Genomic DNA, 13790 nt, shown 5'->3' with positions numbered 1-13790 from the left:
AAATTAAAAAAAAATAAAATAAATTAAAAAATTTTTAAAAAAAAAAATGCCTTCCTTGGGAGCCAGCAGGTGGCAGGTGTTATGGTAGTTAAGGCGCCAGACTCCTGGTTTGAGTCATGGACTTGGTGGCTTGCTCTTTTTTTCTCTTTCTCTCTTTCTGGTAAACACACATGCTCTATATATTAAGATAATAATAATGATAAATAAAATTAAATAAATAATTTTTTAAAAGGATGCATTCTGGAGCAACCCCATACACAGTAGTTAAGAGCTGTGATCCAATTCAGTTTGAGACCTGGTCCCAGAGGCTTGAAAAATACTCTAGGTGTATGTATCTACATGTCCCAAATCCCTTCAGGAGGGAGGAATGAAGGACAAAGGACTGTGGCATGACTGCCTCACTGGAAGGTGCTTTCTACTCTCCTTCTCTTCTGCATGCTTACTCTCTCTCTGGTAAGCACATGCACCTTGGCAATTAAAAAAAAAAAAAAAGAAAAGAAAAAAAGAGTGCCTTCTGAGATGAGTCTTTTGGTTTCTACTTTAATATTGTTTCTCCTCAATAATCCTCTTCCCATATTTCTTCTAACTTTGACTACCACCCAGAAGGTCAGGAAGACCTCACTGATACATGGTTTCTTAATTCTCTAATTCTCTTAATTTTCACTTTTGAACAAACTGATACATGGCTTCTTAATTCTCTATTCAGAGCACTTTTGAACAACAACTATTAGCGTTAGGCTGGATTTTGTAGTTTCAGGTCATGTTTCCAATTGTTGCTAAGTAATTGTGTGTAAAGTAGGGTAGGTTGATATCTTGTGGTGGTATTTAGAAATGTGGTTATTCTCAACGAATTCATGACTCCAAGTAACCTAAAAATCAAGGACCTACACTTTCTTTCTTTTTTAAAAAATAATTATTTTATTTTTTACTTTATTTTACTTATTTGTGTATTTATTTTAATTTGACCAGAGAGGGACAGAGTGAGAGGGAGAATGAGAAAGCAAGCTGCAAGGTCTGGGTCTTGAACTGTGGTCAGCCATGTGGGAGTCTAGTGCCCTTAACCATCATGTCACCTGCCAACCCCAGGACCTATTTTTTTCTGTCTCTACTTCCATGGCTCCCTTCTGCATATTTTAAAAGCCATTATTTCTTAGTTTAAATAATGCATAATGTTGAAGTAACAAAAAGATCGACAAAGATGGAAAGTGAGAATAGTGTTGATGTAAATCACCTGCACTTCACTCAACTACTGCTGTGTGCCCTGCATCTTACAGGCACAGCACGAGCGTACTTGGAAATTAAGTCACTTGTTCAGAGTTGACTTTGGGAGACAGACTATCTCCCAAATCAAAAGCAGGAACTATCTGGAAATCTAACAAAGACTTGCTTAAAAGTTAAAAAAAAAAAAAAAAAAAAAGGTTGAAGTTCAATCATTAATGCTAATAGTGACAGAAAAGATGTCTATTTTAAGCAGTATGGCCAGCTGAGTAACTCAGCTAATATAAGGTGAAACAAATAAAACATGTTAAAATTGAAAACTATCTTTAAATGGATTAGTGGTCTAGCAAGAAAATAAGGAATTCTGGGACCAGCAGATAGCACAATGGTTATGTTGCTGAGCTCCCACATAGTCGATCGTGGTTTGTGTCCTGGACCCTGTGGCTTACTACTCTGTGCATGTTTGTATGTGTGCCCCAAATCCCAAGAAGATAATGAAGAAGAAGGGATTGTGGCATAGCCATCTGCCCTGGGGATGATTTCTTGCTTTCTGTCTCTCTGTCTTGCCAGGAAGTGAATGCACCCTATAGCAAAAATCACTCTTAAGGGGACCAGCAGTTAACGTAATGGCTATGTCGCTGGACTCCCACATAGTCGACCGCAGTTCGCGTCCCGGATCCGGTGGCTTAAAACTCAAACCGTGTGCGTGCGTGCCCAAGATCCCAAGAGGAGAATGGAGGAGAAGGAATTGCGGCGTGGCCATCTCCCCTGGGGGGTGATTTCTCGCTTTCTGTCTCTCTGTTTCTCTTTGTCTGTCTGGCGAGCGCACATGCCCTAGAGCAACAAAACAAAACAACAACAACAAAAAACTCTTAAAAAAAAAAAGAAGAGGAAAGAAAAAGAAAATAAATACTGAGGCCAAAAATTAAGTGAGGGTGGAGGGACCATTCACTATCAGACCTAATGAAACTGGAACCTAATATAAGAGTAAACTAACAATAAACCTGTCCTCCATTCCCCCAGACAAAGAGAATTCTCTGCCTCAAGCCTTCATATGTGTAGGAGAGGGGGAAAAAAAAACCCTTACCTGAGCATTTATAACCAAACAAGTATGCTTATAACCTGAATTCACATTGGGATGGTCAGGCTGAGAATTTAACATGTTTGGAATAAAATGTACTCTCAGGAACCTGGGAAAGTAACCTACCTTTATTAAAGGTCTTAAAAAATTCCTACAGATAAATTCCATATGATGTAATGTTATGATCAAATATTGCAAAATATAAAAGGAAACACGATTCTGTGATCAGGAGCCAGTGAAACCTAAAATTAGTACAATCACATCATCAAAAGCTGTGAAATGAAAGAAAGGGGAAGGAAGGCCAGCTGGTGGCCTGGTGGTTAAGGCAGCTGATCTCACATGGTCAGCTGCACAGTTTGAGTTCTGGATCCAGCAGCTTGAAAACACACAGGGCCTGTGAGCATGTATGCTCAACATCCTGAAAAGAGAATGGAGAAGAAGGCATTGCAGTGTGACCATCTACCTGGGGGGTGTTTTCTTATTTTTCCTCTCTTTGTCTTTCTGGCAAATGCATGAGAGATGGAATCTATGTATCTTCCCCTTGAATCTGGGTGGGCCTTTGTGCTCTATTAAATTAAAAAGTTTACTTATTAAATTTTAATTTGATTATTAAAATTACTAAATTTTAAAAATACAAAAATGAGGGACAAACATATGGCATGCTGGTTAAGGCACTGGACTCCCACATGGTCAATAGCGATTTGAATCCCAGACCTAGCAGTTTGAAAATCACACAGAGCATGTGTGTACATGCCCCAAATCCCAGGAGAATAGAGGATTGTGATGTGGCCATTTCCCCCAGGGGTGAGTTCTCACTTTCTGTCTCACTGTATCTCTTTGGCGAGTACATGCACTCTATGGCAAAAGCCTATAAAAAATTTTTTTTAAAAAAAGAGAGAAATAATTTGTCATCAGAAGGATCTTAGTAAAGGAAATCCCTAGAAGCTTTATTTCAACAGGTGTGAGATACAAGAAAAACAAGCAATGGAAGTGATAAATACGCAAATAAAGATATAAACACATATTAACTGCATAAAAGCAATAATAATGCCATATAATACTAAAATAAAGAGAGCTGCAAATAAACAAAACCAAGATATCTTTATTTTAATTTCTCCCAGTTTCATTGAAGATACTGCCTGTATCATCTTTTAAAATCTTTGTTCTTACTTCCACATTTACTTGTTTATTCCACCTGAAATTTATTTTTTAGAAAGATGTGTAATAGATGTTTTTTATTAGTCATTTTAATAGTAGTCACAAACAACTCTCTCCCCCAAATCTTAGTGACTTGCACCAATATACATAATTTCTTACTTATTTCCACATCTGTAACTGAAGATTGGCTGCCTCACCTCTACCCTAGGTATGTTCTCATTCCAGGGTCTGTATGTCTTTCCATTCCAGACTAAAAAATACCCCCTTAGGGAACATGCCATTTTTGTGACAGTAGGAAAGAACAAGATACTGCTGTATAATGACTCTTAACCAGTTCAGATGTGCACATGCCAGAGTTTAAGCCACACTCACTGGGATGGAAGCATATATTGCTTACACAGGGAGGCACTGCAAATCATATGGCACTGGGTAGGAGTGTATAACTAAAAAAAAAAAGAGGAGGGGTGGCAAATATAACTTACAAAGTTTCTCATTTCATCTTTTACCCATACTGTGCCCAAGTGCCATGTACTAAACATTTGTTCTTTCTTCAGTGATTATACCAGCTTTGTTTAAAAACTAAGTTTCCAGATATGTGTAGTCTTGTTTCTATGCTTTCGGCTGTCTTCCACTTCTTTCTCCCTGTTTCAAAACCAGATTATCTTAGTACTATGAGTCTTGACAGCTGGTAAATCAAGCTTACCCACTTTGTTCAGGAGTGTCTTAGTTCTTCTTGGATCTTTGCCCTTCCATATACATTTGATTCTGTAAAGGCCTGTTGGGATCTTGAATTGATTTACATTACAGCTGTAGATTGTCCTGTAGAAAACTGACATCTTGAAACTATCAATTCATAAATTTAGCTATTTCAATCTTTCATTTTTTCAGTTGTATTTTACAGTTTTCTGGGAAGAAGTCTTCATGTCTTAGATTTATTTCTAAGTGTTTTATATTTTCAGTGCTTTTGTAAATGATGTATGTCCCTTCATTTTGTTTTCATTAGTGCATTTTTTACTTTATTAATTTTTAATTTATATTTTAGACCCTCTGGGTTTTATTTTGGTATAAAAATGAGTTATTGTTTAACTTTACATTTTATGAACTATTAAGACATTTGTACCAATAATACTTACTGATGTGTATATCTTCTCCCCTTTGATGTGGGATTCTGTCTTTATCATACACTAAATTTCCATGAATGCCGAAGTTATTTTCCCCCTTTTTATTTGGCCCATCCACTAATGATATTAGGTTGTATATTCTTTTCTAGGCACTAATTCTTTACTAACGTATAGGTTTTTTGCTTTCTCTATTTTTTTCCAGCTTAACTATTTTTTACTATTATTGCTGATACACATACATGCCATGATATTGGCACGTAATTTCGTACATTGTATTCAGCAACCTTTCTAAATTATTGTTATTTTTAAACTTGTTACAGTGTGTGTGCACTCACTGGAGAAAGACAGAGAGAGAAAAAGTGAGAAAGCACCCACCCAGGGGGATGGTCATGCTACAATCCCTTCTCCTCCACTCTCCTCTCAGGATTTTGGGTGCGCACACACACATGCCTGGCATATTTTTAAAGCCACTGAGTCTGTGACTCAAACTACTGTCAGCCATGAGGGATCCAGCTGCCTTAAACACCACACTGCTAACTAGCCCTCTAAATTATTTTATTAATTAGAATGTTTATTTGGGAGCTTAAGTCTCTGACCTAGTCTCTGACCCAGTCTCTTGAGAAACAGACTAGTTTCGTATGCATGCGTGCCCAAAATCCAAAAGGAGAAATGGAGGAGAAGGGATTGCAGTATAACTATGCCCCATAGGGAGTGCTTTCTTACTTTTTCTTTCTCTCTCTTCCAACAAGCACAAACCCTCTAACAAATTAAGAAAATAATAATCATCATCAAAATAAGACCCTGTGGAGAGACTCCATATACATAGAGATGCCTAAAGTATCCCAGCTGTTCCAACCCTTAGATGTCTGAGTCTTGCCAGCTCAGGGACTGACCATGTAAATGAAGAAGCCCTTGAGATAAACCTAGTTTCAGTCTCTGACTGACCGAAGGAGACCCCCTAGCCAGAACTACCCAGGTGAATAAACCTGAGTTTCTGAACCACAGAAGGCACACAAAATAATCGATGACTGTTATTGAGGTAAGCCACTGAATTTTGGGGTGATTTGTTGTTACAACAATAGATAAACAAAAAGAGTCAGATAAAGAAAATTACTTTCGGATCAGCAGTTGGCGTAATGTCTATGTTGCTGAACTCCCATGTAGTAGACCAGATCTAGTGGCTTAAACTCACCCCAGGCGCGCGTCATGCATGCCCAAGATCCCAAGAGGAGAATGGAGGAGAAGGGATTGCGGTGTGGCCATCCCCCCACCCCAGGGGGTGATTTCTCGCTTTCTGCTTCTCTGTCCCTCTTTGTCTTTCTGGCGAGTACATGTACCCTATAACAAAAACCTCTTTAAAAAAGGAAAAGAGAAAATTACTATTCCTATTTTGCTGAGAGGCTTTTTAAAAGTATTTATTTTATTATTATTATTACTTTTATTTATTTACTTTTTAGAGAGAGAGATTTTTGCTACAGGGCGCATGTGTAAATTTTAAAAAGATTTTTAAAAATGTGAGCATGCTGAACCAATATGCAATGTATTTTTTTATTTTTTTATATATTTAATCACGTATATCATTACAGCATGCAAAATGAATTTTCACAGCATGAATATACTGTATATTAGTCCAGTTAAAGATATTATGATACATGATATCATCAATTTTCCATTTTTGTGTCCCTTAAATGTTTCTTTCTTTCTTTTTACCCTTGATTCCCTTCTTCTCACCCTTCCCCCATTTCCCACCCTCCTCTCACACAGTCTCTAGTATCCTCAATTATTCTCAATGCTCTTCTATCTTCTAGTCTTTTAGTTTCTGCCACAGAGTCCAGACATTTGATATATATTAAGTGGAGACATAAAATGCCTTCCTTTCATTGTCTGCCTTGCTTTATTTAGCTGTAAATCCTCCATATTTGTTCACTTTCTATCACATGCCAGGGTCTCATTTTCTATGGCTGAGTAGTGTTCCATAGTGTATATATGCCACACTTTTTCAATCCATTCATCTGTTCATGGACATTTGGGTTGGTTTCATGTCTTAGTAATTGTGATAATGCCGTAATAAACATGGATGTGCAAGTACTTTTCCAACTGGGTGTATTCCTGTCCTTTGGGTAGATGCCCAGGAGTAGAATTGCTGGATCATATGATGGGTTCTATTTGTAGGTCTTTGAGGGACCTCCATATTGTTCTCCACAGTGATTGCACTAATTTATACACCCGCCAACAGTGTAGGACAGTTCCCTTTTCACCATAGCTTCATCAGCACTTACCATTTCTTATTTTTTTAATCTGATCTATTCTGAATGGGACTAGGTTGTATCTTGTGGTTTTGATCTGCATCTTCCTTATGATAAGGGATGCTGAGCATTTTTACATATGCTTTTCAGCTGTTTGTATGTCTTCCTTAGACAGTTATCTGTTCAGCTCATTTGTCTATCTTTTAATGAGGTTAATCATTTGTTTTCAGGTAAGCTGCTTGAGTTCCCTGTATATTCTGGTTATCAGTCCCTTATCTGGGGCATAGTTTGCAAATATATTTTCTTATCCCAAGGGTTGCCGACTTGCTCTAATTATTGTTTCTTTTGCTGTGCAGAAGCTTTTTAACCTGATGAGAGAGAGAGAAAGGGAAAGCGAGAAAGCAAGCCTTCAGGTCCAGTACTTGAACCATGGTTGGCCATGTGCGAATCCAGTGACTTTAACCACCACACCACCTGCTGGCCTCATGAGTTACTTTTTGTTAACAATGAGAGATGGGAGTCCAGTTTCATCTTTCTGCAGGTGGATACCCAGTTTTTCCAGCACCATTTGCTAAAGAGGTTTTCTTTTCTCTACTGGATTGACTGGTATTCTGTCAAAAATTAGTTGGCTGTATGTTTTGGGGTTTATTTCTGAGGTCTCTATTCTATTCCATTGGTCCACATGCCTGTTTTTGTGCCAACACCATGCAGTTTTGATTATCATAGCTTCATAATATATTTTGGGGTCAGGGAGTGAGATGCTTCCTAGTCCATTCTTCTTGCACAAAATTGCTTTGACAATATGAGTCTTTTATGATGCCAGAAAAAAATGATTTTTTTTTTCTAAATCTGTTAAGACTGACTCTGGTGATTTATTTGGGATTGCATTACATTTATAGATTAATTTGCATAGGATTGACAATTTGATTTTATTAGTTCTTCCAATCCAGGAACATGGGATTCCACTTTTTTGTGTCATTTTCAATTTAGTTCTTAAGTTTTTCATAGTTTTCCATGTAGAGGTCTAACTTTTTTGGTTAGGTTTATTCCTAGGTATCTTATACATTTTGTGGCTATGTTGAATGGACTTGCTTTCTTCAATTATACCTCAGTCTACTCCTTGTTTGTGTATAGAAATGCTAATGTATATCGATTTTGTTTATCCTGACACTTTACTGTATTCATTTATCACTTCCAGTTTTTTTGTGGATTCTGTTGGATTTTCTTTATGTTTTTTAAAGGAATTATTTATTTATTTTTAATTCCATTTGTTCTTATTTATAATTTGGCCAGAGAGAGAGAAAGGGAAAGTGAGAAAGCACGTTGCCTTTTGGCCCTTATAATGTCCTTCTTTGTCTCTTCTTAAAGTTTTTGTCTTAAAGCCTGTTTTGTCTGATATAAGTATCGCAGCTCCAGCCTTATTTTGAATTTCTGTTTGCATAGAATATCTTTTTCTAGCCTTTCACTTTTAGTTTATGTATGTCTTTAATCATGAGGTGCATTTGCTGTAGGAAGCAAATAGAAGGTTTCTGTTTTTATCCATTCAGCCAGTCTGTCTTTTTTTTTTTTTAAATTAATTGCATTTGTTTTATTATTTTGTAATTTGACCAGAGAGAAAAAGAGATAGAAAGGGAAAGTGAGAAAGTAAGCTGCCAGGTCTGGGACTTAAGCCGTGGTCAGCCATGTGGGAATCCAGTGCCTTTAACCACCACAACACCTGCCGGCCCCAGTCTGTATCTTTTGATTGGAGAATTGAATCAATTCACATTCAGTGTTATTATCAATATTTGCAGATTTGTCGCTGACATTTTGTTAGTCATTTTCTTGTCTGTTTTTGGTCTCTTATGTTTGTTTGTCTCTCTTCAGTTTTGCTAATATGATATTCCCTTCAGTACTTCTTTTTTTTTTTTTTTCAATTATTTAAGACCTTTATTAACAGGTGCTTGCAGTTTGTTGACTTTTTTGAAAAAATCAAGTTGTAAACTTTTATTACAAATTAAAAATGAAGTTCTTAAAAATCTCAACTTGACCTGATATGAAACAATATAAAAACCTTTAAAGGTGTATCGAGAAAAACCAGGCTTTTTTTTTAAAAGATATGTTTGTCATTACCAAAAAGAGACATCTTTAGGTAAAAATAATAAAAACCCCATGCTGCGTAGATAATGCAGATAGTTCTAGTTATCTGGTCAACCGGCAAAAAGCAAGCACTTAAGGTTTTCAGCTCCAATCTTTTGTTCATTTCTTATTGCTGGAATATTCACTTCTTGTAGGATGACTAAACTGGATGATGGTAGAGATGGTAAGCCAGCATTTACTCAGCCCCGCCCTGCTCAGCCTCAGGAGCGGACCAATTCTCAGCTGGTGGATGGGCTGCTTTTGTCTCTTTGCCATCTTGTGGTTTAGGGTTCTCTGGGCGTCTGCGTCGGTAATTGAAGTTGCTAGCGACGTTGAGGTGGCTGCTGACCTTGGGTCTCACCTCCTTGATTTTCCTTGTCCTCTTCATTGCCGTCCTCTCTGGGCTGTCTTTGGCGAGGAGGGCTCCTGCGAAATCATGGTCTATAACCCCGATACATATTCTGCCTCACTGGTCTACCTTGTTCTCCTGCACCCTGGTTGTCAGCACCCTCCATCACTTCTCCCTGCACAGGAGGGTTGGAATACTGTGGTCCACGCCCATAGGACCTCTGCATGTAGTAAGGGGGGACCTTTGTCTGCGGTAGGGCCGGAGTTGTTGGGCCTGGCCTTCAGGAGCGCTCTCCGATCCCTAGTTCTTTTCCCCACTCTCACTATTCTGGTCATTTGGCTGGTAATTGCGTGGAGGACGCCTACGACGTGGATGGCGTCTATAATGGTTACGGTCTGCTGCATCTTTACTGCCTTGAACTGGAACTCCACCAGGGCCTGCAACATTTGCTGCCTCTGCACCCTTTTCTCCTTCAACATCATCAAACTCCACAGTCTCTCCATCTCCTACACTGCGAAGGTACTTCCTGGGGTTATTCTTCTTTATGTCAGTCTGGAGTACAAATACATCTTCCTTGGTGTCATTCCTGTTGATGAAACCATATCCATTTCTTACATTGAACCATTTTACAGTTCCCAAAACTTTCCTTGCGATAGACTGGTGCCGGCTGCAGCAGCTGCGGCTCCTCCCGGGGTGTGATGGTAACTAGGCCGGCGGTGGGGCTGCTCAGGGCTCTCTGGGGTCCGCTCTCCGCTCCCGCTACCGATCGAACTCCCTTCAGTACTTCTTGAAGAGTTGGTCTAGTATTGGTTAATTCTTTCAGTTTTTGTTTGAGAATTATTTTATTTGTTCTTCCCATTTGAAGGATAATCTTGTTGGGTAATCTTGTCAATTCTTAGTTGAAATTGTTTTGCTTTTCATATTTTGAATATGTCTTCCCATTCTTTTCTTGCCTGCATTGTTTTGGTTGAGAGGTCTGATGTTTATCTAACAGGATAACCTTTGTAAGAGACTTGATATTTCTTTCTTGCCGTTTTTAGAATCTTGTCTTTGTGATGTTGACCAATCTGGCTATGATGTGCCATGGAGAGGATCTTCTTACGTTGACCCTATTTCACATCCTTTGTATTTCTTGGGTCTAGATGTTTGAATGTTTCTCTAGATTTGAGAAGTTTCTTGCAAATATTTCATGGAATAAATCTTCTATGCCATGAGATGATCCTTCCATGCCATGTCTGATTCTTCACCCTCTAGAATACCTGTTTGAATATTTGGGCATTTTATAGTGTCTAGTATTTCCCATATGTTGTCCTCATTTCTTTAAATGATTCTTTTCATTATTGTTGGTGGGGTTTTTTTGTTTGTTTGTTTGTTTGTTTGTTTGTTTTTATCTAAGTTGATTGTTTTGTCTACCAGCTCAGAGATTCTGTCTTCTTCATGGTCTAATCTGCTATTGATACTTTTGGGGGAGGTCTTGATTTCCTTCTTACTGTCTTTACTTCTAGAAGTTCTGATTTTTTTTGAATTTTATTTTGTTTTTATTATTTTTAAAGGTTTTTGCTATAGGGCACATGCGCTTGCCAGAAAGACAAAGAGAGACAGAGAGACCGAAAGCGAGAAATCACCCCCCCGGGGGGATGCCCATGCCACAATTCCTTCTCCTCTCGGGATCTTGGGCATGCACGCACACACGCCCAGTGTGAGTTTAAGCCACTGGGTCCAGGACTTGAACCACGATTGACTATGTGGGAGTCCAGCAACATAGCCATTATGCCAACTGCTCTTCCCCCGACTGGTTCTTTTTTTGTAGTGTCTATCTCCTCCTTCAAATCCTGGAAAGACTTCCTCATCTCTGTCTCCATGAATATTCTGAATTCTTTTTCTGACATTCCTGTGAAATCTTTTGTGCTATCTATGGTTGAAGAAAAGTTGCTCTGTTCCATTGAAGGAGAGGTATTTTCTTGTTTTCCCATATTTCTTGTGCATCTGTGCTGGTTTCTAGTCATTTCATGAATTATACACTTCTTTCTACTTTTCTGGTATTGATTTTGTAGTGTCAGGGGGGAATCAAGCTCTACTTCTCAGACGTGTTATTGTTTTCCAATTAGAGAAGTCTGTAAATAGCCAGCTTTAGGTGTTGGTTCCTTTTGCAGTCTTTTGGGAACAGATGCTCCTGGTGCTGAGCTGAAGGGCTTCAACTGCTGGAGAGAGTAGAAGTCGTGCAATGCAATGTACAGTTCAGTAAACTATGAAATGTCAAAATACTCCTGGGTGGGCAGAAGTCAGCTAGAAGTCTGAGGGAGTCTTCCTGACTTAATTATTCTCATTGACTACTGCTGTTTCTTGCTCCATGGCACAGTCTTGGTGAATTAATGGTGGTGAAGGGATGTAGGAGGGACTGGTCAGGATGTACTTGGAGCAATTGGAAGGCAATGGGAGGTCTGAGGTTGTTTTCTTGCCTCATTTGGTCTCACTGGCTGCTCTGCTCTCTGCTCTGTTGCTAAGAGGCTCTTTAAAAAATCATAAATGGATATTTAATTTTATCAAGCTATTTTCCTGTATCTTTTGAGATAATCATATAATTTTTCTTTTTTAATGTGTTATCATGGTGAATTATACTAATTAATTTTCCCCTGTTTAAGACAATCTTCTTTTGTTGGCATAAACCCAACTTGTTCATGATATGTTATCTTTTTGAAAAATTATTCCATAAGCATTTAATTATGATTAAAACTATACAATGCATTTGCTATAAAACAACATGCTCACTAAGAATCATAAAAACAAACTTTTCAGCCAGAAAAAAATAAATTCAGTGAAAGTAAGATAAATAAATATGTAAACATATATAAATATGTTGTTGGTAGATAGAACTAATTACATGTATGTAATGCTTTATTTATGAAATATTTGACAACTAAAGTTTTCTTTATGGAAATCCAACTAACCTTGAATACATTTAATGATAATATGGTTAAAAACTAAGGAAGCGGCGGTGGTTTTGAGCAAGTAAGAGGAAAAAATAAAAAATTAAGGAAAAAAGAGAAATCTTTTTTCATCAGCACCTAGAGCTGCTATTTTACTACTTAGAGAATGTGAAGAGAAAATTAGGGCCTGGAGATTTGCATTTTCATTGCTTCTCTTTTAGAGAATATTAAAAGCATCCAGTGTTACTGGAGAAAAATAATTATAAAATACCATAACCAATGAGAGTCTTGAGCTCCCTAACATGTAACCTTCTGGAGGAAGAGTTATTGAGGGTATGGAGAATGATATTTTTTCATGTGTCTGGCCTCTGATTCAAGTGACACACACAAACTGAAAATTTTAAGCTTTCAGGGCACATATTGTTTTGAATGCATAATAGAACTGACTGCCAGGACCAAATGTGTTGCAAAATAATAATAATAATAATAATAATAATAATAAAACCACCTCCTTTCTATAGCCATTAAAGAAAAGTTTACTGGGACCAGCAGTTAGGGTAATGGCTATGTTGCTGGACTCCCACGTAGTCGACCGCGGTTTGCGTCACAGACCTGGTGGCTTAAAACTCATGCCGAGTGTGTGTGCGCGCGTGCGTGCCCAAGATCCCGAGAGGAGAACAGAGGAGAAGGGATTGAGGTGTGGCCATCCCCCCTGGGGGGTGATTTCTCGCTTTCTGTCTCTGTCTGGCAAGCGCACATGCCCTATAGCAAAAACCTCTCAAAAAAAAAAAAAAAAGAAAAGTTTACTGTTCTTTTTTTAAACAAGTTTGTATTTTATTTTGCATTGCCACACATCTGCTTTTTAAATAACTACATCCCTCTTGTAGTAATGGTTCATTACAAGTAGGTATTACAACTTGATGTTTGTGTGTTCTATGTGTCCTTTAATTCCAGGTCTTGTAGAGCAGTAAAGGCAAGTGTAATGTAATTTAAAAAATATATTATAAAATAATAAAAGGTAATATAAATAAAATGAAAAAAAATTCTAATGATTTTTTTCCATTAGGTATGGAAATTTGTAATCTTACTAAGACTAATTGCCAGTTTATATTTCTTCATGTGGTTTTATTTTTAAATGTCTGTTTTATCTATAACTGCATTACTTTCTTCATTTCTAACACTATCCTCTTTTCTTCTTCACCAGTCTTGCCAAAACACTACCAATTTGATTTTTTTCCCCTAAGAACCGATTTACGGCTTTATCAGTTCTATGGGATAGGATATTGGTTTACTGTTTCTTTAATTTCTGTTCTGTATTATTTCTTTTCTTTATATTACTTGGGTTTATTCTGCCACTTTTGGGGGGACTCCTTAAGTTGGAAGCTTTAGTCATTAATTTTTTACCTTTTTTCTTTAATATATGCATTGTAAGGCAAGGACTTTAATAACTGTTTTAGCATCACTCCACTGATTCTGATATGGAATATGTTCATTGCTGTTTAGTTCAAAGAACTTTCTAATCTCAGTTATTTCCAACATTGCCTAGGATGTAGAGAGATGGAAAGAGCGTCA

The 13790-nt window shown here is 37.7% G+C and overlaps 1 pseudogene; it reads right to left on the bottom strand.

The window, feature by feature from the left end:
* Positions 1–9086: 9086 nt before the first annotated feature.
* The window catches only part of LOC102479698 (nuclease-sensitive element-binding protein 1 pseudogene), a 28542-nt pseudogene continuing 23838 nt past the window's right edge, over positions 9087–13790 (bottom strand).

This window comes from Tupaia chinensis, unplaced genomic scaffold (assembly GCF_000334495.1).
Source record: "Tupaia chinensis unplaced genomic scaffold, TupChi_1.0 Scaffold143673_1, whole genome shotgun sequence".
Classification (NCBI taxonomy): Eukaryota; Metazoa; Chordata; class Mammalia; order Scandentia; family Tupaiidae; genus Tupaia; species Tupaia belangeri.
The sequence above is the reverse complement of the archived record's forward strand: the minus strand, read 5'-3'. Positions and strand labels throughout refer to the sequence as shown.